Here is a 27,092-nt window from a genome sequence, read left to right on the forward strand (position 1 = left end):
TCTAAGGAATTAGCAGTTCTGTACTTATCGGGTATTTGTAAACTGATTGCTTCCTTTTGTACTACTAATATTTTTCGAAAAATCGCAAAGAAACAACACAGCTAACGGATGTCAACTCGATTTGGGAGCAAAATGGCTGCAATTGTCAAACAATTTGTAAGCCGAGCAAACCTCTTGTGATTGAATCATGGCAGTAACTATTCATATTTAAGTGCTGATTTTAAAATTTTCACTAATGACACTGATTTTAAATCTGTATTTCAATCTAAATTTCAATCTAAAGATCATTCAGCTCTTACGTTTTTATGAAGTATCTAATATTAAATTTAATTATGCATTAATATTCGTTATTTAATTATTTTTTTATTCTTTCTCTTTAAGCGGCTACTTATTTAACTTTTGTAGTATGGACTATTTCAATTGTTTGATTTGTTTTAAACCGATACCACCAAGCCCTTTTTACGCGTTTGGATGTTAAGTGGTGATAAGTTAATGCCACGTTAAATTATTTGTTGGAGAGCTTGTGCCATTTGTACTTGGATTCCATCATCTACTTATAAAATCGTTATGGAGACTAAGTTTCGCTGCCATTGATTTAAAGTTAAAAATAAAATCTTGAATGGTGCATTAATGACATATGCAGCCCGAACTTAAATAAGAAATATTGTTTTGGCCAAGAGGATAAATATAACCAGAGCCACCAGTCTGCTCCGAGTGGCGAGTAACTCGCTGGAAATTAAAAAACTTGGTGCCTAATGTTTTCTATGAGGGACATTTTTAATTGTCTGGCATTTATCCATGTCGTGTAGGCACCTTATGCAAATGTGATTTTTGGAAAGAGAATTAATTAATTAATTAAATAGAGTCGGAAAAATAAACACAGATACCCCACGAAAATGTATAGACATTTAAGCACATCTCGCCCAAAAAAAATCTGCGATTACCCTAACCAAAAACATTATGCAAAGTAACGAGTGACGTCTTTTATTATATTGTTACGAATATTAGCAAAACTAAGGAGTGCTGCCAGCTCTAAGCCGATCTAAGCAGTGACGTGAACGCACATCAATAATTCAATCATTATGTATCTACATAAACGAATAAATAATTGCGTCTACACATATGTACACATTCCGACGAGCAACATTTACATACAAGGCAGCAAGAGATGAGATGTCACACACCGATGAATTTACTTATACGCTTATGTGTGTGCGGGAGACTGTAAACTACAAACACATGCATATTCCTTATCTGAGTTGTCACAAGAGAGAGCAATAATTTGTGCACGTAGTTGTGGCTGGCGATTTTGTAGCCGAAACAACTAGTAACTTCTGGAAATCGAAGAGCCTAGAAGTATGCAGCGTAAACTATAAAAGCGGCGCCAGCGAGTAAGAAGTAATTCAGTTTGATTTGAGTTGATCAGCAGTTACGACTAAGAAGATATCTAGCGAGCAATACCAGTATTATTTTGATTAGTGGAGTTTCATTTGAGCTATCAGTTTGGTTATTAAGCTATTCGTTGCACAGTTTGAGTGTTATTGTGAAGCATTTTAATAAAGGCCATTTTTCCATTATTCAATATTGGAGTTATTTATTCAACAGTTTAGCGATACGAACCTAGCAAACGGGGCAAATAAGAGGATTTGCAAGAAAATTCGTTACAATATTTATCCTCTTTGGTTTTGGTTCCAAATGAGCCATATAATTGTCCCAGCTATTTTTTGATGTGTTCGAGGGCTAAGACTTATGTCCTTCAAATTTCTATTAATTTTCTTGTCATAGTAAAGCCATGAACCTTTGCATTTAAACAGCACATGATCAGCTGACAGCTGTCAAACAGCCCGCGTCCCACTTGCTATTACACGGCGAATTGAAAACAAAGAGAGCAAATTCTTTCGCTATTGCAACTAAAGAAGCCGCTTATAATTTCACTCGGTTCTGGTTTGTAATGTCGACGCTATAATTTTTGTGAAGGAATGACAAATATTGCAAAAAATTGGCAAAAAACCATTATTATAAGGAATATTTTCATTCCTTGGTATTGCGGTATCATCTATCTGATAATTAGCCAAAACCACTATTGTTAAGGTGTTAAAAGTGATCAAGTTAAAGTCAACGCGTGGCCAGACTGATTTGGTTGTGTGCATCGATATATTGTGTTTAGCAACCTGTGATCATTTGAATGGCATTTCGTTTATTTCCATTGGAGTCTATGATTTGCAGAAGCATACCATTTAGTAATAGCAACAAGTTTTTATGAAATGTCTATCTAAGGGGAATTTGGAGGAACCTGTTTCAAAGATATAAGCTATTCCTGCGTTTAGTATTAGGCAGGAATTATAATTGGTAAGTAATGTGAACTACTTGTGATTGTTAAGAGCAAATTGTAGAAGGTGTATATGTTCTTATGCATGGTGGTATATATATGTACATATATCGTATAACTAAAAGGGGAATTCGTTTTCGCTATTCGTCAGCACGATTTGGAAAAATTTCTCCAAATGAAGAAAATTGGACCTTTTCACGCAATTAGAAATGTCTTCCGACTATCACGTTTTTTAATTCGGCTTCGTCAAAAACTTGTAATTGTGGTCATAAGATTCTGGATTTGTAGCAATTTTCCGTAAAAATTACTTATGTGGCCATCGTTGGCTATTCCTCCGGTCGTCTCGCGCGCATAGGAATTTCAGCAACAACTTCGCTGCGAGCCACTACATATCAGAAAAAATGGGTCTCATTTCCCTCTCATTTGTCCGTCAAAAAGCCCGCGCGCGCCAAAAGTGATCAATTAAAATGGTGATAACTTATAAATCTTTATCTAAATGAACTAAATTTATCAAAAATTTGGGTCTTGAAGATATATCCTTTTATATGGTACTACCTGTGTAGAAACTTTCATTCATAAAATTAGTGAAATATCGTGTACAAGATTGCATTAAAACAGCGCAATCCGAGGCGACGTGGTGGCGCTTTTGTGTATGTTTGTACGTACATATTAGTTTGTCAAAAGTGTTGCCGCTTTGAATTGTGTAGAGGGAATTATTTGCAACTTGAAATACGATTGGCGGAAAACGAATGGGTAAAAGTCTAGATCAGCGGTTGACTGTTAATACGCGTCCAAAAATATCGGGAGGAACGTCAAACGACGCGCATTGACCTCGACAACCGTTATCCGAAGGGAAAAGCAAACTTTTTACTATGTCCGGAGATATTTGCAGTTCAAATTTGCAAGTTTCACTTGGTTGTTCTAATTTTGTTGTACACAAAAAAACAAAAATTGCACTCAAAGGGACTTGGCACGGACTTAACTTTGATCCTCCACAATTGGTGGACCGCGCAGAAATACTATGAATCGTGAGTATCTTTTGAACGACGCGGATTTTCTTCCGCTTTCGGATTAATGATGCAGATATCAAAGGCGTCTTTTTGACTATTCTTCAGATATTTTTGGACTCGTATTAGCAGTCGACCGCTGTTGTTGTTGTAGCAATAAGGACACTCCCCGAAGGCCTTGGGGAGTGTTATCGAGTCCTTTGCCGGATGCAGATCCGGTACGTTCCGGCACCAAGCCCGACAATCTCGAGAACGATTTGTTATGACCACCTGCGACCTTCTAGGCAATCCGGCCCTCCCACCCCCTAGATCCATGAGGAATTTGGGGTCGCCAGAGCCTCGGCTGTTAATTAAACAGGATTCCCCACGGATAGGTGATGTTGATAATTGGGTTTGATGAAGCTATGTATTGCGCTGGCAACCTGAAAGGGCTGCACTACACACACCATTGAATCAATTTTATATTTTAGTCGCTCTTACGACAGGCATACCACCTACCGCGCGTATATTCTAAGCCCCTAACCCGCTGGGGGATACCTATTTCTCTTGCTTACAGTTCTCCTGGCCAAAGGATGTAATGTCAAATCAATTAAAAATAGTAGCAATCATCTGATTTACGGCCACCACCTGTATTATTTCATTACAGACAAGTAAGGAATGCTAAGTTCGGGTCTAACCGAACATTACATAATCAGCTGAGAGCTTTGAATGTACTCTGTGAGCTCTGTTCATCTGAGTATAATTATAGCTGCGTTGGTTTCGCAGGGTTTCGTGGATGGTTTATAAGTGGTTTTTAATTCCATACCACAAACGTTTGGGAAATATCGACCAAATTATAGATCAAGGGTGACGTTTCTTGAAACGATTTTCCTTCATCCTTTGTCAAATAAGGGAAAATCACCATGTAGGAAAATGAAGCTAGGTTAACCCAGGAATAGGCCTGAAGGTTCAATGTGGCCACATAAATCGTTCCCGAGATGGTCGGGCCAGCACCTTAATGGTGCTGTGTTACCGGAGCGTATCGGATCTGTATCCGACAAAGGACCATCACATCGATAACACTCCCCAAAGCCTTCGGGGAGTAACCTAATCGCTACAACAACAACAACAACAACCCAGGAATACGTTTGTATGACTTGGGTATCAAATGAAAGGTATTAAAGACTATTTCTAAAGGGAGTGGGTCCTAGTTCTATATGTGGATGCCTTTTCGAAATATCGTCATAAAGGTGGACCAGGGGTGACTCTAGAATGTGTTTGTACGATATGGGTATCAAATGAAAGGTGTTAATGAGTATTTTAAAAGAGAGTGGGTCTTAGTACGTTTTGTTGCTTTCAAGGACGCCGACTTAAACCTCCATAACGCTATTAGTGCACAAGCAAGAAATTCACCATGTCGTTTAATGTGAGACAACTTTGCAACAATCGTGGTGAATTTCCTACTCGCTAACTGATAGAACATATTTTGAATATATGCAAGCTTTCTTATCGAATTCGGCTGCATCGACAATTTTAAATTTAAGGCAAACATTTTACATTTTTCCTTTATACTCCTACGCATATCGACGGTGCCGCACCTTCTTCACAGAGATCTGTTATTAAGCTATAAAAATATTAAATCAACAAGAATAAATATTTCCACACAATCATTTGTTTGACTTGCATTGAAATGGAAAACTTAACTATTAATTTCAAACAACAAAACCCTGTGATATTACGACTACACTACAACAACAACAACATACTACGACTACAACCCGGCGAGTATGAAATCCAGTTAAATTTGACTTGAGATTACCTATGTCACTTTGGTGGGCAATATGCTATGCTATCTTCAACCAAAGTAACAAGATTAGACTATAAAAAATTGAGAGTGAGGCATAGAATAAGAGCTGTTATTTTTATGGGCCTGTTTCACTCAAACTGATAAAATATCGCTTTGACCATTATTTCATCCAACTTCTTAGGCCAGCCAATGTAGATGGAATATAAAAAGCATTGTTTCTACGATGCTTACATTATTAATTACAAATTTGCAGATTGATTTTTCGCATCAAGACTTACTTAATCTGGGAAAGCTTCATCGTTAAAATATTAAAACCTAATTAGGAATATCGTTGGCCCAAAAAGCAAGTGTTAGCATTATTGCGCTTATCGCCCTCTACTAGAAAAAAATGGCGAACAGCTGATTCATTACTACATACATATGTATATTTGTATACATGCATATCTTTTATGAGGAGCACGGAGAATAAGGGCGATTTCACATATGGCTCCAACGTTGCGTAAAATAGGGGGAGAGCTTTTGAGTTTGACGTAAGAACTCTTGATGTTGTTCCGTCTCTCATCTGCTGGATTTGTGCTCTTGGCGCGGCCGTAAAGAAATGCGCGTAATGAATTGACGATATTATTGCTATCGCTGTATAGGTATGTGTTGTTGCACTTGATTTGGCGCCCCGATCATCTGTTTTGGCGCAATTATAACAAAATTAGTTAGAATGTTTATGGAGTTTTCCTACAGTTTTTCTCGAATTCTTTAACATTGTTTCATATGATTGTTAGAACACATATGTATGTATGTAACTATGTGTAAGTATTAACTTATAGGGCTACTATATTTTTAAAGTTATGCATACTGGATCATCCTTTTATCTGCTGATGTATATATGCATGTATATACCTACAAAAATAAAATACGCAATAATAGCTTCAGCACTTTTTAATGAAATTTTCGTTAATTGTAATAAATAAAATTGTTTATTTAAAGTCGGTCAATCCAAAGTACTTATATTGGCATATATGTATGTACGTAAGCTTGCACTTATCTACACATGTGTATTACAATTGTATGTCGTCTCTTAAAATGAAAAAAGGGCGGCAGGCCTAAAAATACCCAACTAAAATTATGATGCATTTCACTGAATAACTCCAACCTTCCTTCATCGATTTAATTTTGGACCTACGCATTTCAACTATATTCTGCAAGTGGATAGCAATGATTATATGTAAGCCATAACTCCTCAACCTTATTTAAAAGGATATGGTTTAAGCTGTTAGTGATTATGACCACAGATATGTTTATATGTTTTGATGACTATTTGATCTCCATCAAAAGATGAAGTAAGTTTTTAAAACTTTAATATGCATGCTCTATTTTCATTGCTATACTTTTTGTCGTCATTTTCTTGGACACTGCAGATTCGACTGTAAAATTGGGATTTTCGCGCCAGCATTTCTTATTGTTGGTGCTAACTTTTGCACGGTCGAGCATACTCATGTTGTTGTTGTTGTTGTTGTTGTTGTTGTTGTAGCAGTGCTTCGCCCCATTCAATAGGTTCGACCGATCACAAATTGTCATCAATATCCTCTAACGGGAGTCCAAGGAAACTTGCTGTTTCAACAGTGGTGGACCATAATGTGAGGGGTGTTAGAGGCGATGGTTCCACATTACAATTGAAGAGATGGTTGGTGTGATGTGGGGACACATTGCAAGCAGGGCATACATTTTGTATGTTGGGGTCGATTCTGGATAGGTAAGAGTTTAACCTGTTACAGTATCCAGATCGAAGTTGAACTAGAGTGACTCGCGTTTCCCTAGGGAGTGTGCGTTCCTCTTCCGCAAGTTTTGGGTACTGTTCTTTGAGTACTGGATTCACCGGGCAATTCCTGGCACAAAGGTCCGACGCCTGTTTGTGGAGTTCACCAAGGACCTGCTTGTGTTTTTTTGCTTCATACAGCTGAATTCTCAGGTGCCGTATTCCCTCAAAATGACTCCTTAAGCCCCTAGGCGGTGTTGGCTCATCAATCAGATGTCTGTTGGGATGCCCAGTTTTCTGGGTATTCAACAGTAGCTGTTTGGTTAGCATCTCATTTCTCTCCCTGATGGGGAGTATTCTCGCCTCATTATGTAGATGGTGTTCTGGGGACATAGCCCGTGGCGATTCTAAGAGCAGTATTTTGACAGGCCTGTAGCTTCTTCCAGTGGGTAGTTTTCAGGCTTGGCGACCATATAGGGGACGCGTAGCACGATATCGGCTGGCCAATTGCTTTGTATGTGGTAATGAGCGTCTCTTTGTCTTTTCCCCAAGTACTGCCAGCAAGAGATTTGAGATTTTTATTACGGCTCTGGATTTTCGGAACAATTGCGGCGTGCTCACCAAAATGTAGATCCTGATCAAACGTCACACCCAAAATTTTGGGGTGTAGGACAGTCGGTAGCGTAGTGCCATCGACGAGGATGTTCAAAATGGTCGACATTTGGGGGTTCCATGTTGTAAATAAGGTAGCGGAAGATTTAGTCTGTGATAATGCCAGGTTTCGCGAGGCGAAAAAACTGGAGAGATCAGGGAGGTAGCCGTTTATTCTGTTGCAAAGCTCATCGATCTGTGGGCCTGGGCCTATGGCCATTATTGTGCAGTCATCGGCGTAGGAAACGATAGTAACTCCTGGTGGCGAAGGTAGCTTAGATATGTAGAAATTAAACAAAAGTGGGGATAGGACACCACCCTGTGACACCCCTTGTTTAATTCTTGGTTTTGATGTTTCATTTCTAAATTGCACCGATGCCTGCCGACCACCCAGATAATTTGCGGTCCACCTTTTAAGACATGGTGGACAGGCTAGCTGCAAATTTGCTTTGAAGTAGGGGAGCAAAATGGCTTCAAGCGTCTTGGCTACTGGCGATAGGAGAGATATCGGGCGATACGACTCTCCTATGTTAGCTGGTTTCCCAGGCTTTAGTAGCGGGACCACCTTGACCTTTTTCCATTTTTCGGGTATTACAAAGGTGGAGAGAGTCAGGTTGAAGACATGTGCTAAATATTTGAAACCCTCTTTCCCTAGGCTTTTAAGCATCGGCATCGCTATGCCGTCTGGGCCCACTGCTTTAGATGGTTTAGCATGGCCGATGGCATGTTGTTGTTGTTGTTGTAGCAATGCTTGCCCCACCTAATAGCCGCGACCGATCACAAATTGTCATCAATATCCTCTAACGGGAGTCCAAGGAAACTTGCCGTTTCAACAGGGGTGGACCATAAGGAAGAGGCGTTGGTTCCACATTACAATTGAAGAGATGGTTGGTGTCATATGGGGACACATTGCAAGCGGGGCATACATTTTGTATGTCGGGGTTGATTCTGGATAGGTAGGAGTTTAACCTGTTACCGTGTCCAGAACGAAGCTGAGCAAGAGTGACACGCGTTTCCCTGGGGAGTATGCGTTCCTCTTCCTCGAGTTTTGGATAATTTTCGTTAAGTACTGGATTCACCGGGCAATTCCCGGCATAAAGGTCCGACGCCTGTTTATGGAGTTCACCAAGGACCTGCTTGTTTTTTTTCACTTCATACGGCTGGGTTCTCAGGTGCCGTATTTCCTCAAAATGCTTACGGAGATGACTCCTTAAGCCCCTAGGCGGTGCTGGTTCATCAATCAGATGTCTGTTGGGATGCCCAGGTTTCTGGGTATTCAACAGGAACTGTTTGGTCAGCATCTCATTTCTCTCCCTGATGGGGAGTATTCTCGCCTCATTATGCAGATGGTGTTCTTGGGGCATAAGAAGACAGCCCGTGGCTATTCTGAGAGCAGTATTTTGGCAGGCCTGTAGTTTCTTCCAGTGGGTGATTTTTAGGCTTGGCGACCATATGGGTGATGCGTAGCACGTAATCGGCTGGCTAATTGCTTTGTATGTAGTCATGAGCGTTTCTTTATCTTTTCCCCAAGTACTGCCAGCGAGGGATTTGAGGATTTTGTTACGGCTCTGAATTCTCGGAACAATTGCGGCTGCGTGCTCACCAAAATGTAGATCCTGATCAAACGTCACACCCAAGATTTTGGGGTGTAGGACAGTCGGTAGCGTAGTGCCATCGACTGGATGTTCAAAATGGTCGACATTTGGGACGTCCATGTTGTAAATAAGGTCGCGGAAGATTTAGTCGGTGACAATGCCAGGTTTCGCGAGCCGAAACAACTGGAGAGATCAGGGAGGTAGCCGTTTATTTTATTGTATAGCGCATCGATCTTTGGGCCTGGGCCTGTGGCCATTAATGTGCAGTCATCGGCGTAGGAAACGATTGTGACTCCTTCCGGTGGTGAAGGTAGCTTAGATATGTAGAAATTAAACAAAAGTGGGGATAGGACACCATCCTGTGGCACTCCTTGTTTAATTCTCCTTGGTTTTTATGTTTCGTTTCTAAATTGCACCGATGCCTGCCGACCACCCAGATAATTTGCGGTCCACCTTTTAAGACATGGGGGGAGGGTAGACCCTTCCAGGTCTTGCAGTAACGAGCCATGGTTGACCGTATCAAAGGTTTTTGATAGGTCTAGCGCTACGAGTACTGTTCTATGGTGGGGATATTGATTTAAACCGCAATTTATCTGGGTGCTAATGGCATTTAGCACGGTGGTAGTGCTATGGAGTTTTCTGAAGCCATGCTGATGAGGGGCTAGCTGCAAATTTGCTTGGAAATAAGGGAGCAAAATGGCTTCAAGCGTCTTTGCTACTGGCGATACGACTCACCTATGTTAGCTGGTTTCCCAGGCTTTAGTAGCGGGACCACCTTGGCCATTTTCCATTTCTCAGGTATGACAAAGGTGGAAAGAGACAGGTTGAAGACATGCGCTAAATATTTGAAACCCTCTTTCCCTAGGCTTTTAAGCATCGGCATGGCTATGCCGTCTGGGCCCACTGCTTTGGATGGTTTAGCACGACCAATGGCGTCCTCAACCTCTTTAGCGGTGATGGTGATTGGTGACGCGCTGAATTTGTGTTTATGTGCGTCTCTATTGGCTCTCCGTCTATCTTTGTCGACCGTAGGATGCATTATATATTGTCGGCAGAAAGCGCTCGCGCATTTTTTCGCGTCCGACAGCACTTTGTCGCCAAAAACGATGGAAACTTTGTCTTTGTGCTTAGTCGGATTCGATAGGGACTTTACGGTGGACCAAATTTTACCCACACCTCTTAGGTGCTCCTCCCATTTCGCCCGCTTGTGTTCATCCACAAGCAATCTGATGCGTTGGTCTATATCCCTTATTTGGGGGTCGCCTGAAACAAGCTGTCTTATAAGGTCACGTTCTCTCGCTAAGTTTGCGGCCTCCGCCGGGAAGTGGGGCCGGATTTCGGGAATTCTCCCGGCTGGAATGAAATGTGCCAAGGCGGATTTAATGACCTTACGGAAGGCACGCTCCCCTTGGCGGGCATCAGTCGGGATAGGGAGGGCAGCAAAGCGGCTGTCTGTAAAGGATTTATATTCTTCCCACTTTCCTTTTTTGAAGTTTATGAAAGTGCGTTTTTAAGTGACGATGAAGTCGGCGGTATGCTCAAGCGAAATAAGTATGGGCAGGTGGTCGGATGCCAATGTTACCATCGGCTGCCAGTTGACGCAGTTTACGAGTTCTGCGCTCACGATTGAGATATCTGGCGAGCTGTGACAGCTTCCTACCATACGTGTGGGGGTGTCTCCGTTTATTGTGCAGAACGTCGTTTCTTCTATTTGATCCGCCAACATCTCACCCCTACTGTCCGCCCGCAAGTTTGAATGCCATAGATCATGATGGGCATTGATTTCGCCTAAGATAATGCGATTGTTGCTAGTGAGTAAGGCCCTGATATTAGGGCGGTATCCACTGGGGCAACAGGTGGCTGGAGGGATGTAGATGTTGATGATTTCTAGGTTTGCATCGCCTGACCGGACAGATGGGCCTTGACGTTCTAAGACATTGTCCCTGCGGTCGATGCCAGGATCAAATATATAATATTGCACAGAGTGGTGTATGATAAACGCGAGACCGCCTCCATTTCCGCTCTCGCGGTCTTTCCTGTGGACATTATACCCAGAGCAGGTCTGCAATGCAGATCTTGCTGTGAGTTTAGTCTCTTGAATCGCAGCAATGCGGATGTTGTGCCGCTTCATGAAATCGACTATCTCCGTAATCTTCCCAGTTAGTCCATTACTGTTTAACTGCAGAATTCTGAAATGCATAAGGGGAGACGTCGCCACTCTGGGGGTAAGTGACGGGTAACTACGCCTGGGTTGTGGAAGGCCAGGACGCAATTGCTGTTGTTGTTGTTGTTGTTGTTGTAGCGATTAGTTACTCCCCGAAGGCTTTGGGGAGTGTTATTGATATGATGGTCCTTTGTCGGATACAGATCCGATACGCTCCGGTAACACAGCACCATTAAGGTGCTGGCCCGATCATCTCGGGAACGATTTATATGGCCACATTAAACCTTCAGGCCATCCCTCCCTCCCCACCCCCAAGTCCCATGAGGAGCTTGGGGTCGCCAGAGCCTCGTCTGTTAGTGAAACGGGATTCGCCGCTCGAAGGTGAGGCTGACAATTGGGTTGGAGAAGCTATGTATTGCGCTACACAACCCCTTGAATCCCGACGCAATTGCTCTTGTGGCCCTGTGACTGTGCGTCCTTGGGCAAGCATTGGGGTACCCGGATGATTTGGGTTTGCGACCTGGCAACATGGCGCGATGAAACCCGTCGGGGGGTTGCCGCGTGGAGACCAGAACATCTAGGAAAGTGGCACCACCCAAGGCAGGAGCTGCATTGGGCGGATGTCGCAAACCTATATATTCTGTGCTGGCAGACGGTGCAAACGGAGGTAGGGACTAAGAGTCTGTTTCCCTGACTTGCACGATTGCTGCCGGAAAAGAGGGGGGAAGACGGGGGCAGGGGCTGATGCTCAGCATTGCTACCAACTCTACTACGAAGGTAGTAGTTATGAGTGGTATCAGCTGTTTGAGTTGTTGGCGCCGTGGGGCGCGAGCAGCAGCGGGTACTTGTTGTGGCTTGCTGAGCAGCGGGGCTGCTGGAAGGTAGTGGGGGGGGGGGGCGCTTAGGCGTAGGGTACGGGACGCCCTTGGGCGTGAACAGCAAGGAGCCACAAAAGATTTATAAAAGTTACGTGGACGTCGGGTTTTGGGATCAAGCCCAGAACAACCTGTCCGATGCAACCATCCCTTACACGAGACACACTGAACAGAGTATGACCGTCCTAAAAATATTATTTTCCGGCAGATGCAGCAAAATCATTTCTCAGGACCGGGGTCAGGAGACGGACCCGGATTGGATTGGATGCCTTCCCGGAGTAAGAGAATATGGAGCAGTCCTGCTGTAAGGAGCTGCTGGGAGGATGACAATTTGTGGGAGGGACGAAACAAATTAAATGGGGTCACACTGAAATGACAGTCCTTGGTCGGGAAAAATCCCGAGTCGCTCCGGTATATAGAACCGACTGCCTTGGGAAGCGTGACCGATGGCATCCTCAACCTCTTTGGCGGTGATGGTAATTGGTGACGCTGAATTTATGTTTATGTGCGTGTCTGTTGGCCCTTCGTCTATCTTTGCCGACCGTGGAATGCATTATATATTGCCGGCAGAAAGCGCTCGCGCATTTTTTCGCATCCGACAGCACTTTATCGCCAAAGGCGATGGAAACTTTGTCATTGTGCCTAGACGGATTCGATAGGGACTTTACGGTGGACCAAAGTTTACCTACAGCGGCAGAAAGGTTACAACCTCTTAGGTGCTCCTACTATTTCGCCCGCTTGTGTTCACAAGCAATCTGATGCGTTGGTTTATATCCCTAATTTTTGGGGGGGGGGGGGGGGGGGTTCGCCGGGATCGAGCTGTTTTATAAGGTCACGTTCTCTCGCTAAATTTGCGTCCTCCGCTGGGAAGTTATTCTACCGGCGGGAATGAAACGTGCCGAGGCGGTCGCTTCCCAAGGCAGTCGGTTCTATGTACCGGAGCGACTCGGGATTTTTCCCGACCAAGGACTGTCATTTCAGTGTAACCCCATTTAATTTGTTTCGTCCCTCCCACAAATTGTCATCCTCCCAGCAGCTCCTTGCAGCAGGACTGCTCCATATTCTCTTGCTCCGGGAAGGTATCGAATCCAATCCGGGTCCGTCTCCTGACCCCGGTCCTGAGAAATGGTTTTACTGCATCTGCAGGAAAAGAATCTTTTTAGGACGGTCATACTCTGTTCAGTGTGTCTCGTGTAAGGGATGGTTGCATCGGACAGGTTGTTCTGGGCTTGATCCCAAAACCCGACGTCCACGTAACTTTTATAAAATTTTGTGGCTCCTTGCTGTTCACGCCCAAGGGCGCCCCGTAGTCTACGTCTAAGCGCCCCCCATTACCTTCCAGCAGCCCCGCTGCTCAGCAAGCCACAACAAGTACCCGCTGCTGCTCGCGCCCCACGGCGCCAACAACTCAAACAGCTGCTACCACTCATAACTACAATCTTCGTAGTAGAGTCGGAAATAATGCTGAGCAACAGCCCCTGCCCCCGTCTTCTCCACCCCTCTTTTCCGGCAGCAATCGTGTAGGTCAGGGAAACAGACTCTTAGTCCCTACCTCCGTTTGCACCGTTTGCCAGCACAGAATATATATGTTTGCGACATCCGCCCAATGCAGCTCCTGCCTTGGGTGGTGCCACTTTCCTAGATGTTCTGGTCTCCGCGACGGCAACCCCTCGACGGGTTTCATCGCGCCATGTTGCCAGGTCGCAAACCCAAATCATCCGGGTACCCCAATGCTTGCCCAAGGACGCCCAGTCCCAGGGCCACAACAGCAATTGCGTCCTGGCCTTCCTCAACCCAGGCGTAGTCACCCGTCACTTACCCCCAGAGTGGCGACGTCTCCCCTCATGCACTTCAGAATTCTGCAGTTAAACTGTAATGGACTAACTGGGAAGATTACGGAGATAGTCAATTTCATGAAGCGGCACAACATCCGCATTGCTGCGATTCAAGAGACTAAACTCACAGCACGATCTGCATTGCAGACCTGCTCTGGGTATAATGTCCACAGAAAAGATCGCGAGAGCGGAAATGGAGGTGGCCTCGCGTTTATAATACACCACTCTATGCAATCACACATATTTGATCCTGGCATCGACCGCAGGGACAACGTCTTAGAACGTCAAGGCCTATCTGTCCGGTCAGGCGATGCAAACCTAGAAATCATCAACATCTACATCCCCCCTGCCACCTGTTGCCCCGGTGGATACCGCCCTAATATCAGAGCCTTACTCACTGGAAACAATCGCATTATTTTAGGCGACTTCAATGCCCATCATGATCTATGGCATTCAAATTTGCGGGCGGACAGTAGGGGCGAGATGTTGGCGGATCAAATAGAAGAAACGACGTTCTGCACAATAAACGGAGACGCCCCCACACGTATGGTAGGAAGCTGTCACAGTTCGGCGGATATCTAAATCGTGAGCGCAGAACTCGTAAACTGCGTCAACTGGCAGCCGATGGTATCATTGGCATCCGACCACCTGCCTATACTTGTTTCGCTCGAGCGTACCGCCGACTTCATCGTCACCGAAAAACGCACTTTCATAAACTTTAAAAAAGGAAAGTGGGAAGAATATAAATCCTTTACAGACAACCTCTTTGCTGCCCTCCCTATCCCGACTGATGCCCGCCAAGGGGAGCGTGCCTTCCGCAAGGTCATTGAATCCGCCTCGGCACGTTTCATTCCCGCCGGGAGAATTCCCGAAATCCGGCCCCACTTCCCGGCGGAGGCCGCAAACTTAGCGAGAGAACGTGACCTTATAAGGCAGCTTGATCCAGGCGACCCCCAAATAAGGGATATAAACCAACGCATCAGATTGCTTGTGGATGAACACAAGCGGGCGAAATGGGAGGAGCACCTAAGAGGTTGTAACCTCTCTACCGGTGTGGGTAAACTTTGGTCCACCGTAAAGTCCCTATCGAATCCGACTAAGCACAAAGACAAAGTTTCCATCGCCTTTGGTGACAAAGTGCTGTCGGATGCGAAAAAATGCGCGAGCGCTTTCTGCCGACAATATATAATGCATTCTACGGTCGACAAAGATAGACGGAGGGCCAACAGACACGCACATAAACACAAATTCAGCGCGTCACCAATCACCATCACCGCTAAAGAGGTTGAGGACGCCATTGGTCGTGCTAAACCATCCAAAGCAGTGGGCCCAGACGGCATAGCCATGCCGATGCTTAAAAGCCTAGGGAAAGAGGGTTTCAAATATTTAGCGCAGGTCTTCAACCTGTCTCTTTCCACCTTTGTCATACCCGAGAAATGAAAAATGGCCAAGGTGGTCCCGCTACTAAAGCCTGGTAAACCAGCTAACATAGGAGAGTCGTATCGTCCGATATCTCTCCTATCGCCAGTAGCAAAGACGCTCGAAGCCATTTTGCTCCCTTATTTCCAAGCAAATTTGCAACTAGCCTCCCATCAGCATGGCTTCAGAAAACTCCATAGCACTACCTCCGCGCTAAATGCCATTAGCACCCAGATAAATTGCGGTTTAAATCAAAACCCCCACCATAGAACAGTACTCGTAGCGTTAGACCTATCAAAAGCTTTTGATACGGTCAACCATGGCTCGTTACTGCAAGACCTGGAAGAGTCTACCCTTCCCCCATGTCTTAAAAGGTGGACCGCAAATTATCTGGGTGGTCGGCAGGCATCGGTGCTATTTAGAACCGAAACATCAAAGCCAAGGAGAATTAAAAAAGGGGTGCCACAGGGTGGTGTCCTATCCCCACTTTTGTTTAATTTCTACATATCTAAGCTACCTTCACCACCGGAAGGAGTCACAATCGTTTCCTACGCCGATGACTGCACAGTAATGGCCACAGGCCCAGGCCCACAGATCGATGAGCTATGCAATAAAATAAACGGCTACCTCCCTGATCTCTCCAGTTTTTTCGCCTCGCGAAACCTGGCATTATCACCGACTAAATCTTCCGCGACCTTATTCACAACATGGACGTCCCAAATGTCGACCATTTTGAACATCCACGTCGATGGCTCTACGCTACCGACTGTCCTACACCCCAAAATCTTGGGTGTGACGTTTGATCAGGATCTACATTTTGGTGAGCACGCAGCCGCAATTGTTCCGAGAATTCAGAGCCGTAACAAAATCCTCAAATCCCTTGCTGGCAGTACCTGGGGAAAAGATAAAGAAACGCTCATGACTACATACAAAGCAATTAGCCAGCCGATTACGTGCTGCGCGTCACCCATATGGTCGCCAAGCCTAAAAATTACCCACTGGAAGAAGCTACAGGCCTGCCAAAATACTGCTCTCAGAATTGCCACGGGCTGTCTTCTTATGTCCCCAGAACACCATCTACATAATGAGGCGAGAATACTCCCCATCAGGGAAAGAAACGAGATGCTGACCAAACAGTTCCTGTTGAATACCCAGAAACCTGGGCATCCCAACAGACATCTGACTGACGAGCCAGCACCGCCTAGCGGCTTAAGGAGTCATCTCCGTAAGCATTTTGAGGAAATTCGGCATCTGAGAACACAGCCGTATGAAGCGAAAAAACACAAGCAGGTCCTTGGTGAACTCCACAAACAGGCGTCGGACCTTTATGCCGGGAATTGCCCGGTGAACCCAGTACTCAAAGTAAAGTATCCAAAACTTGCGGAAGAGGAACGCATACTCCCCAGGGAAACGCGTGTCACTCTGGCTCAACTTCGTTCTGGATACTGTAACAGGTTAAACTCTTACCTATCCAGAATCAACCCCGACATACAAAATGTATGCCCCGCTTGCAATGTGTCCCCACATCTCCGTAAGCATTTTGAGGAAATTCGGCATCTGAGAACACAGCCGTATGAAGCGAAAAAACACAAGCAGGTCCTTGGTGAACTCCACAAACAGGCGTCGGACCTTTATGCCGGGAATTGCCCGGTGAACCCAGTACTCAAAGTAAAGTATCCAAAACTTGCGGAAGAGGAACGCATACTCCCCAGGGAAACGCGTGTCACTCTGGCTCAACTTCGTTCTGGATACTGTAACAGGTTAAACTCTTACCTATCCAGAATCAACCCCGACATACAAAATGTATGCCCCGCTTGCAATGTGTCCCCACATGACACCAACCATCTCTTTAATTGTAATGTGGAACCAACGCCTCTAACACCCCTTTCCCTATGGTCCACCCCTGTTGAAACAGCAAGTTTCCTTGGACTCCCGTTAGAGGATATTGATGACAGTTTGTGATCGGTCGCGTCTGTTAGGTGGGGCGAAGCACTGCTACAACAACAACAACAGGCGGATTCAATGACCATGCGGAAAGCACGCTCCCCTTGGCGGGCATTAGTCGGGATAGGGAGGGCAGCAAAGTGGTTCTCTGTAAAGGATTTGTATTCGTCCCACTTTCCTTCTTTAAAGTTTATGAAAGTGCGTTTTTCTGTGACGATGAAGTCGGCAGTACGCTCGAGCGAAATAAGTATAGGCAGGTTGGCGGATACCAATGTTACCATCGGCTGCCAGTTGACGCAGTTTACGAGTTCTGCGCTCAAGATTGAAATATCCTGCCAACTGTGACAGCTTCCTACTATACGTGTGGGGGCGTCTCCGTTTATTGTGCAGAATGTCGTTTCTTCTATTTGATCCGCCAACATCCCACCCCTACTGTCCGCCCGCAAGATTGATTGCCATAGATCGTGATGGGCATTGAAATCGCCTAAGATAATGTGATTGTGGCCAGTGAGTAAGGCGCTGATATTAGGACGGTATCCACTGGGCCAACAGATGGCAGGAGGGATGTAGATGTTGATGATTTCTAGGTTTGCATCGCCTGCCCGGACAGATAAGCCTTGACGTTTTAAGACACTGTCCCTGCGGCCGAAGTCAGGTTCAAATGTATGATATTGCACAAAGTGATGTATAAACGCGAGGCCGCCTCCATTTCCGTTCTCGCGATCTTTTCTGTGGACATTATACCCAGAACAGGTCTGCAGAGCAGATCTTGCTGTGAGTTTAGTCTCTTGAATCACAGCAATGCGGATGTTGTGCCGCTTCATGAAATCGACTATCTCCGTGATCTTCCCAGTTAATCCATTAAACTTTAACTGCAGAAGTCTGAAGTGCATAGGGGAGACGTCGCCACTCTGGGAGTAAATGGCGGGTGACTACGCCTGAGTTGTGGAAGGCTAGGACGCAGTTGCTGTTGAGGCCCTGGGTCTGGATGTCCTTGGGTAAGCATTGGGGTACCCGGTGTATTTGGGTATGCGGCCTGGCAACATGGCGCAATGAAATCCGTCGAGGGGTTGCCGTCGCGGAGACCAGAACATCTAGGAAAGTGGCACCGTCCATTGCAGGCGCTGCATTGGGTGGGCGAACATATATATTCTGTTCTGGCAAATGGTGCAAAGGGCGGTGGGGACTAAGAGTCTGTTTCCCTGACCTACACAATTGCTGCCGGTAAAAAGAGGGGGGAGAGACTTGTTGTGGCTTGCTGAACAGCGGGGCTGCTGGAAGGTAGTGGGGGGCGCTAAGGCGCAGACTACGGGAAGTCCTAGGGCGTGAACAGCAAGGAGCCACAAAAGATTTATAGAAGTTACGTGGACGTCTGGTTTTGGGATCTAGCCCAGAACAACCTGTCCGATGCAACCATCCCTTACCCGAGACACACTGACAAGAGTATGACCGTCCTAAAAAGATTCTTTTCCGGCAGATGCAGCAAAACCATTTCTCAGGACCGGGGTCAGGAGACGGACCCGGATTGGGTTCGCTACCTTCCCGGAACAAGATAATATGGAGCAGTCCCGCTGCATGGAGCTGCTGGGAGGATGACAATTTGTGGGAGGGACGCAACAAATTAAATGGGGTTACACTGAAATGGCAGTCCTTGGTCGGGAAAAATCCCGAGTCGCTCCGGTACATAGAACCGACGGCCTTGGGAAGCTTGGGGTCGCCAGAGCCTCGTCTGCTAAATATGTTTTTAATACATTCATGTTTGCAGCAGGATTCCCAAGGTGTAGATGAGGTTGACAAGTGGGTTGCGGAAGCTCTTTGTTTTGCGCCTATCAACTCCTTGAATCGCCTAGCCATCAGCATGGCTTCCGCAAAATGCATAACACTACCACCGCGGTAAACACCATAAACACGCAGTTAAAATGACTAAATGAGGAAAATCCCATCACAGGACGATGCTCGTGGCACTCGACCTGTCAAAAGCTTTTGACACAGTCAACCACGGTATGCTACTCCAACACATAGACGGATCCTTTGCCTAGGATAATTAACGGGCGGGCCTCGTCTGTTAGTGAAACAGGATTCGCCGCGGATAGGTGAGGTTGACAATTGGGTTTGGAGAAGCTATATATTGCGATGGCAACCTAAAGGGTTGCGCTACATAGCCCCTTGGATCTGGTATTTTAGTCGCCTCTTACGACAGGCATACCTACCGCGGGTATATTCTGACCCCTAACATCCTCGCATTAGGATCTACATAGTTTATTATTTTTGACATCTAAATGGTGTTTTGATTATGCATATGTTTCTAACCATATCTTTTGTTTGCCTTATTGGGATATCTATGTGCAAAGTAGTGCAGATCGAGACTATCGATGAATCTTGTCAATTTTTTTTTGCATCCACAGTTTTGTTCTCAATTTCTAATCCAACACCGAAAACCCCTTGGAAACCCAATAATTAAGAAAAATTTTTTGTTAGATATAACACCAAATAAATTAGAATCAAGCGACGGTACACCATGTACCCAGTGTTGTTGTTGTGTTAACAGTGCATCGCCCCATTCAATGGGTGCGCCCACTCACAAATTGTCATCAAAGTCGTCTAACGGAAGTTCCACATTACAAATGAAAAGATGGTTAGTGTCATGTGGGGAAACACAGAATGCTGTACATACATTTCCTATATCGGGGGTGATTCTGGACAAGTAAGAATTTAGCCTGATACAGTTTCCAGAACGAAGTTGGGCCAGGGTGACTCGTGCCTTGGTGGTGTGGTTTCTCCTTCAAGAGTAGGATAGTATATTTGATAATTGAGTTCGCCGGGCCCGTCCTGGCTAATGCGTTTACAGATTTTGTGTGGATTTTGCCAAGGGCCTCCTTATGCTGGTCTGGATCAATCGGCTGTGTTGGCAGGTGCCGGATCTCATCATAGTGCTTATGGAGATGTTCCCTTAACCCTCTTGGGAGTGGAGCTAGATCAAGGAGTTGTTTGCTGCGGTTGTTTTTGTAGCGATAAGGACACTCCCCGAAGGCCTTGGGGAGCGCTTTCGAGTTGGTGGTCCTTTGCTGGATGCAGGTTCGGTACGTTCAGGTACCAAGCCCGACCATCTCGGGAACGATTTGTTATGACCACATGCGACCTTCTAGGCCATATCGCCCTCCCACCCCCTAGATCCATGAGGAGTTCGAGGTCGCCAGACCCTCGGCTGTTAATGATTCGCCACGAATAGGTGAGGTTGACAATTAGGTTTGGAGAAGCTATATATTGCGCTGGCAACCTGAAAAGGTTGCGCTACACTACCCCTTGAATCCGGTATTTTTGTCGCCTCTTATGACAGGCATACCTACCGCGGGTATATTATAACCCCCAACCCGCTGGGGGGCTGTTGTTTGCTAGGGTGTTCCGGTTTGTGAAATGCTCGTTATGCTCTTTATTGTTGGCCTCTTTGGCTTCACTATGTAGGTGCTGTTCAGGGGTCATAAAGAGACATCCCGTGGCAGTTCTGAGTGCATCATTTTTGCAGGCCTGCAGCTTTTTACGGTATGCGTTTTTAAGACCAGCCGACCAAACTAGTGACGCGTAGGATTTTGTCGGTGATAATGCCTGGTTGCACAACGTAAAGAAACTAGAAATACTGGGGAGATAGCTGCTTATTTTAGAAACTAATTCATCTATTTGAGGGCGGGTGCCGTTGGTATTATCGTGCAGTCGTCGGCATAGCGATTGATTGTAACTCCTTCTGGTGGAGAAGGGAGCTTTGATATGTAGATTTTAAAAGCGGGGATAGGACACCGCCCTGTGGTACCGCCCGTTAATTATCCTAGGCAAAGGGAAAGGAGGAGCCTTCTATGTCTTGGAGTAGCATAGTGTGGTTGACTGTGTCAAAAGCTTTTGACAGGTCGAGTGCCACGAGCATCGTCCTGTGATGGGATTTTCCTGATTTAGTCCACAATTTAACTGAGTGTTTATGCCGTTTACCGTGGTGGTAGTGTTATGCATTATGTGGAAGCCATGCTGATGGCTGGCTAGGCGATTCAAGGAGTTGATAGGCGCAAAACAAATAGCTTCCGCAACCCACTTGTCAACCATCATCTACACGATGGGAATCCTGTTGCAAACATGAATGTAATAAAAACATATTTAGCAGACGAGGCTATGGCGACCCCAAATTCCTCATGGAACTAGGGGGTGGTATGGCCCAGAAAGTTTAATGTGATCATATTTATCGTTCCAGAGTTTGTCGGGCTGGTACCTTAATGGTGCTTGTTACCGGAACTTACCGGATCTATATACGGCAGAGGACCATCAACATCGATAACACTCCCCAAAACCTTCGGGGGACAACAACAACATGGGTGGTTCGGCGACGTTTCGCCGGGAAATTAGGGAGAGGATTAAATGGGGTGTATCCCCACACGCGATGTGTCCCCACATGACACCAACCATATTTTCAATTGTAATGTGGAAGCTACGCCTCTAACACCAATCTCCCTATGGGCCACTTCTGTTGAAACAGCAAGTTTCCTTGGACTAGCGTTAGTGGACTTTGATGACAATTTGTGAGTGGTCGTGCCCATTGAATGAGGCGGAGCACTGTTAATACAACAAAAAACATAAGGGAGAGGATGGTTTTCAATGTCTTCGCTACTAGCAAAAGGACCGATACCGCCGATATGACTCGTCTTCGTTAGTAGTTAAGCTCAGTAGTGGCATTATCTCTGCCATTTTGCACTGTTCGGGAATGACAAAGGACTTCTACGACAGGTTGAGAACGTGCGTTGGTAGCTTATTCCCTCAGTGCCAAGGTTTTTTAGCATTGGTATGGCAATTCCGACTGGGCTCGGCCTTTTGGATGGCTTCTTTTACCTCTGTAGTGATGATGGGTAATGGGTGACACGTCGTGTTTGTGCTTATGTGCCCGTCTGTTTGCTGTTTGCACGGCGCTCGCGCATTTCTTCGAATTCGATAAAGTTTAATTGCCGAAAGCGATGGATAATTTACATTGTTGTTGTTGTAGCAGTGCTCCGCCTCATCCAATAGGCAAGATCACTCACAAATTGTCTTCAATATCCTCTAACGGAAGTCCAAAGCAACTTACAGTTTCAATAGGGGTGGACCAGAGTGAGAGGAGTGTTAGAGGCGTTGGTTCCACATTGCAATTAAAGAGGTGGTTGCCGTCATGTTTGGACACATTGCAAGTAGGGCATACATTGGGTATGTCGGGGTTGATTCTGGATTTGTAAGAGATTAACCTTGTACAGTATCCAGATCGAAGTTGACCTAGAGTGACGCGCGTCTCACTAGGGAGAGAGCTTTCCTCTTCTACGAGTTCAGGGCATTTATATTTAAGAACTGGGTTCACTGTAAAATGTCTGGCATAGAGGTTCAACGCCTTTTTGTGGATATCACTGAGGACCTGTTTGAGTTCTTTTCTTCATACGTCTATGTTATGAGGTGCCTTATTTCCTCATAATTCTTGCGGAGATGACTTTTTAAGCCTTTGGGAGGCGTGGCCTTTCAATCAGATGTCTGTTGGGATGCCCAGAAACTATTTGTTCAGCATTTCATTTCTCTCCCTAATGGGGAGTATTCTCGCCTCATTGTTTAGGTGGTGTTCTGGGGACATAAGAAGACAGTCCGTAGTGGTTCTGAGAGCAGTGTTTTGGCAGGCCTGTATTTTCTTCCATTGAGTAACCTTTGACTTGGCGACCATATTGGGGACGCGTAGCATGCAAGCGGCAGGAGAATTGCATTGTAAGTGGTTGTTGTTGTAGCAGTGTTTCGCCCCATCTAATAGTTGCGACTGATCACAAATTGTCATCAATTACCTCTAACGGGAGTCCAAGGAAAATTGCTGTTAGGGTTAGAGGCGTTGGTTCCAAGCAGGGCGATAGGACTCAAGCAGTATGTATAGATGGTGAAAAGTCTGACTTCCTACATGTCTTAAGAGGCGTCCCTCAAGGCTCTATCCTGGGTCCTCTGTTATTTGTTCTGTATATCAATGACTTACCCGATGTCCTTAAGTATTGTAATGTTCATATCTACGCTGATGATGTGCAGTTGTTTACGTGTTGTCCTCGTGATCAAACTAGCTTGTGCATAAGTAACTTAAACCACGATTTGAATCAAATATTTTCATGAGCTAATATGAATAGCTTATGTATAAACCCGAATAAGTCAAAATTTATTGTTATTCATAGAAGGTCTTTTCCCACTAATGATTTAGAGAATGTAGTGTTCGACAATTCCGTTATAGAATACGTAGATACGGCGAAAAACTTAGGTGTAATTTTTAACAAAACATTGACATGGAAAGATTAGATTAGATTATTTATTAGATTATTTATTTATTACGGCCAGGAGCCTAATTCGTAAATTTGAAAATATTACAGTTTTTTATCTTATAGCTAAGGTTTTACAATATTCATATAATTTTGTTTTAAATACTGTTATTTGGTTGCAACTTTTTATATCCATAGGCAGTTCATTGTAACTTTTCAGACCCTTGTAGAAAATGTTCTGTTGATCAATTTCAGTTCTAAAAAACGGTAATTTGAAATTATGATTGCTCCTCGTATTTATGTTGTGAGTTTGCTCAACTAATGCTATATTTTTTTTTAAATACTCAGGTACATTTCCATGTTTAATATTAAATATGAATTTCATGGAGTGGAAAAAAATCTTTTGTTTCACACTTAACCAGTCTAAAGTCTTCAACATGTCAGCCGTTCGTGTATCTCTAGGTTTCTGAAGAATAAATCTCATGCATCTATTTTGAAGCTTTTGGAGCTTGTCTACTTCTTTATCCGATATTATGAATAGAATGGACGGACAGTACACGAAGTGCGGTTCTATAACTGATTTATATAAGATTATTTTGTACTTTTTCTGAATGAATTTCGTTGTTCTCTGCATCACTCCTATTTTATTAGCAACTTTTTTAATTGTATAATTTATATGATCTTCAAATTTGAGTTTATTATCAATTATTATTCCAAGTATTTTATACTGTTAACTCTTTGTATGATTTCATCATTTATTTTTAGCTCGGCTATATCCTCCTCATTGATATTCCTCCTTGTTATTATCATATATTTAGTTTTATTTATGTTTAGTTTCAGTCTATTACCACACAACCATTTATACAAGTTATTTATTTCATGTTGCATTTTGGCGAGTGCAGTATTAATATTATTTTCACTTATCATAATTAATACATCATCCGCAAAAAGTCTAATTTCACAACCTTCGATAGCATTGACTATGTCATTTATGTATATAAGAAATAATATAGGTGCCAATACTGAGCCTTGAGGTAACCCCATGGGTACCTCTAATTCATCCGACGTCACAGCATTTATAACTGTTTTCTGCTTTCTCTGCTTCAAATAGTTGCGGAACCATTTAAGTTCAATATCAGTTATGCCAATCCGCTGCATTTTTTTATTAATATCTCTCTATCCACCGTTTCAAAAGCTCTTTTGAGGTCAAGGAAAACTGAAACCATTACTTTTTTTGTTGTTTAGCTCTTCTTTCCAATCAGATATCACCAAGTTCAGCGCTGTTTCACAGGAGTGTTTTTTCCTAAATCCTGACTGTTGGTAGACTAGTATATTATTTACTTCAAGATGATTCACCAACTGATTCTTAACAACGACTTCGAGAATTTTAGCATCACTTGGCAGGGTATTTATGGGTCTAAGCTCTTCAGGTTGCATTGTCTTTTTAACTTTTTCCACAGGTATTATTGTTGACGTTTTCCACATTTCAGGTACTACACCATCTTCTAAGCTGTTATTAATTATTTGAGCATAGAAATATCCGGTATACGATATACAATCTTTTAGTACACCTTCGGATAGCAGTTTTCTTCCACCTATTTTATATTTAAAGTCTGTTAAGATATTAATAACATCATCGGTGGTAATTTCAGCAAACTTTAATTTTGAATGGACTTGTGTATCCTCTAGTGCTACTTGACAGGTTTCGATGTTATTATTAATTTCAATCACACTGTTTACAAAAAAGCTATTTAGACCATTCGCCAGATCGGTTTCGTTTTCAACCAGTATGCCATGCCATCCAGTATCACCTTTTTTATCCCTTCGTTATCTTTAGTTTGGTTGACCGTTTGTTTGAGATATTTCCACATTTCTTTAGCATTATATTCATTCAAAATGATTTTATTCTCCATATACTTTATTTTTTTCAATTTGACTAATTTTTTGTAAGACCTATTTATATTTTTATATTCATCCCACTCTCCAGTTTGTAACGCACGCGTGTACATATTGTATTTATATTTATTCATTTGTGCCAATTCTCTATCATACCATTTATTCATTAACTTGATATGCACTTCTTTCTCGTAGGTTAAACTTTCCATAGCCTGAATCATTATATTATTAATTAATTCGACTTTTACATCAATTGATAAGTTTATAGTAAAGTTGAAGTTAAATGATCTAAGGACGCTTATTAAAATATCACTATTATATTTGTCCCATGCTATGATTTTCTTGGTCAGTCTCATCTTGTATACTTTGGACGTTTTAATATTAAATTTTATAGTTTCATGATCAGATATTTTGTATTCCTGCAAATTATTACAGAGAATTTCATCCGAGTTTGAAAATAATAGATCAATTTTCGATTCACTTGTATCTGTGATTCGCGTATTAAATTCTATTTTTTGGCTCATCCCCATCACAGCAAATATCTCATTTAATTTAGTACTGTATGTTGAAATGCAGTTCATGTTAATATTAAAATCACCGACTACTATATTATGGTTACTTTTTTCATATTTATCAATTAGAATTTCATTTAGGTATTCAACAAAAGCTGCATCACTAGTGCTCGGCGAGTGGTACAGAACTCCAATCTGCCACTTTTTATCAACCTTCTTCAGTTTTATTACAATGCACCAAACGTTTTCATTTATGTTATCATTATATATTACTTTAACATCAATTGTACTATGTACATAAACTAACACACCTCCTGTGTGCCTACTATGTGAATCACATCTTATAATTTTATAGGTTGCTATTTTTAATTCATTGTCTAGAATATCTTTGGTTGTACAAGTTTCAGAGCACAGTATGATGCCTGGTCTATGAACTTCCGCCAACACTTCCAACTCTGATTTGTTAGCTACTAGGCTATTTATGTTTAAATAGATGCATTTAAAGTCATTGTTGATGTCCTTTGTCGATCGTTTTTGGTACTTTGATACTCTACGTTGCATAACATTAGCATGGTCCAGGTGAGCCAGTGGCCTGATTGTTAGTTGCTAGTATCCTAGCCTTTGATTTTTACATTTAAATGTTTTAAGTAGACAGGGCAATGTCTGCTATTGCAAGGGTGATTGGTATCAAGCCCTAGATTTAATTTCTCATTAGCCCTAATACAATTTATGCACATGTTTTTTGGTTGTTCCTTGCACTCCATGGGTTTATGTTTACCCAAGCATTTGCTACAAACATCTTCATTTTTGCATTCACTAGCTTTATGGTTATATCCTTTACATTTAAAACACATTGTTATATCAACACCATCGTATACTTTGCACCTTTCCCATCCTATATTCAGTTTATCTAATTTTAACGCTTCAGTGAATATTTCCACATCCACCTCAACTATTGCATTATAATAATTTTTGTGACTAACTTTAACATTATATTGCTTAATAATTTTTACTTCACCCTGTTCAAAGCATTTATTTTGTTTTCGTA

General features: G+C 43.5%; 1 protein-coding gene across 1 annotated transcript in view; it reads left to right on the forward strand.

The window, feature by feature from the left end:
* Window positions 1-1,873: 1,873 nt before the first annotated feature.
* Window positions 1,874-27,092, forward strand: part of CycE (cyclin E) — a 185,727-nt gene continuing 160,508 nt past the window's right edge. The window contains exon 1 of the mRNA XM_067765908.1: window positions 1,874-2,349. The gene's annotated coding sequence lies outside the window, so the exon portion shown is untranslated. The remainder of the gene's footprint in view (window positions 2,350-27,092) is intronic.

This window comes from Eurosta solidaginis, chromosome 2 (assembly GCF_040869045.1).
Source record: "Eurosta solidaginis isolate ZX-2024a chromosome 2, ASM4086904v1, whole genome shotgun sequence".
Taxonomy (NCBI): domain Eukaryota; kingdom Metazoa; phylum Arthropoda; class Insecta; order Diptera; family Tephritidae; genus Eurosta; species Eurosta solidaginis.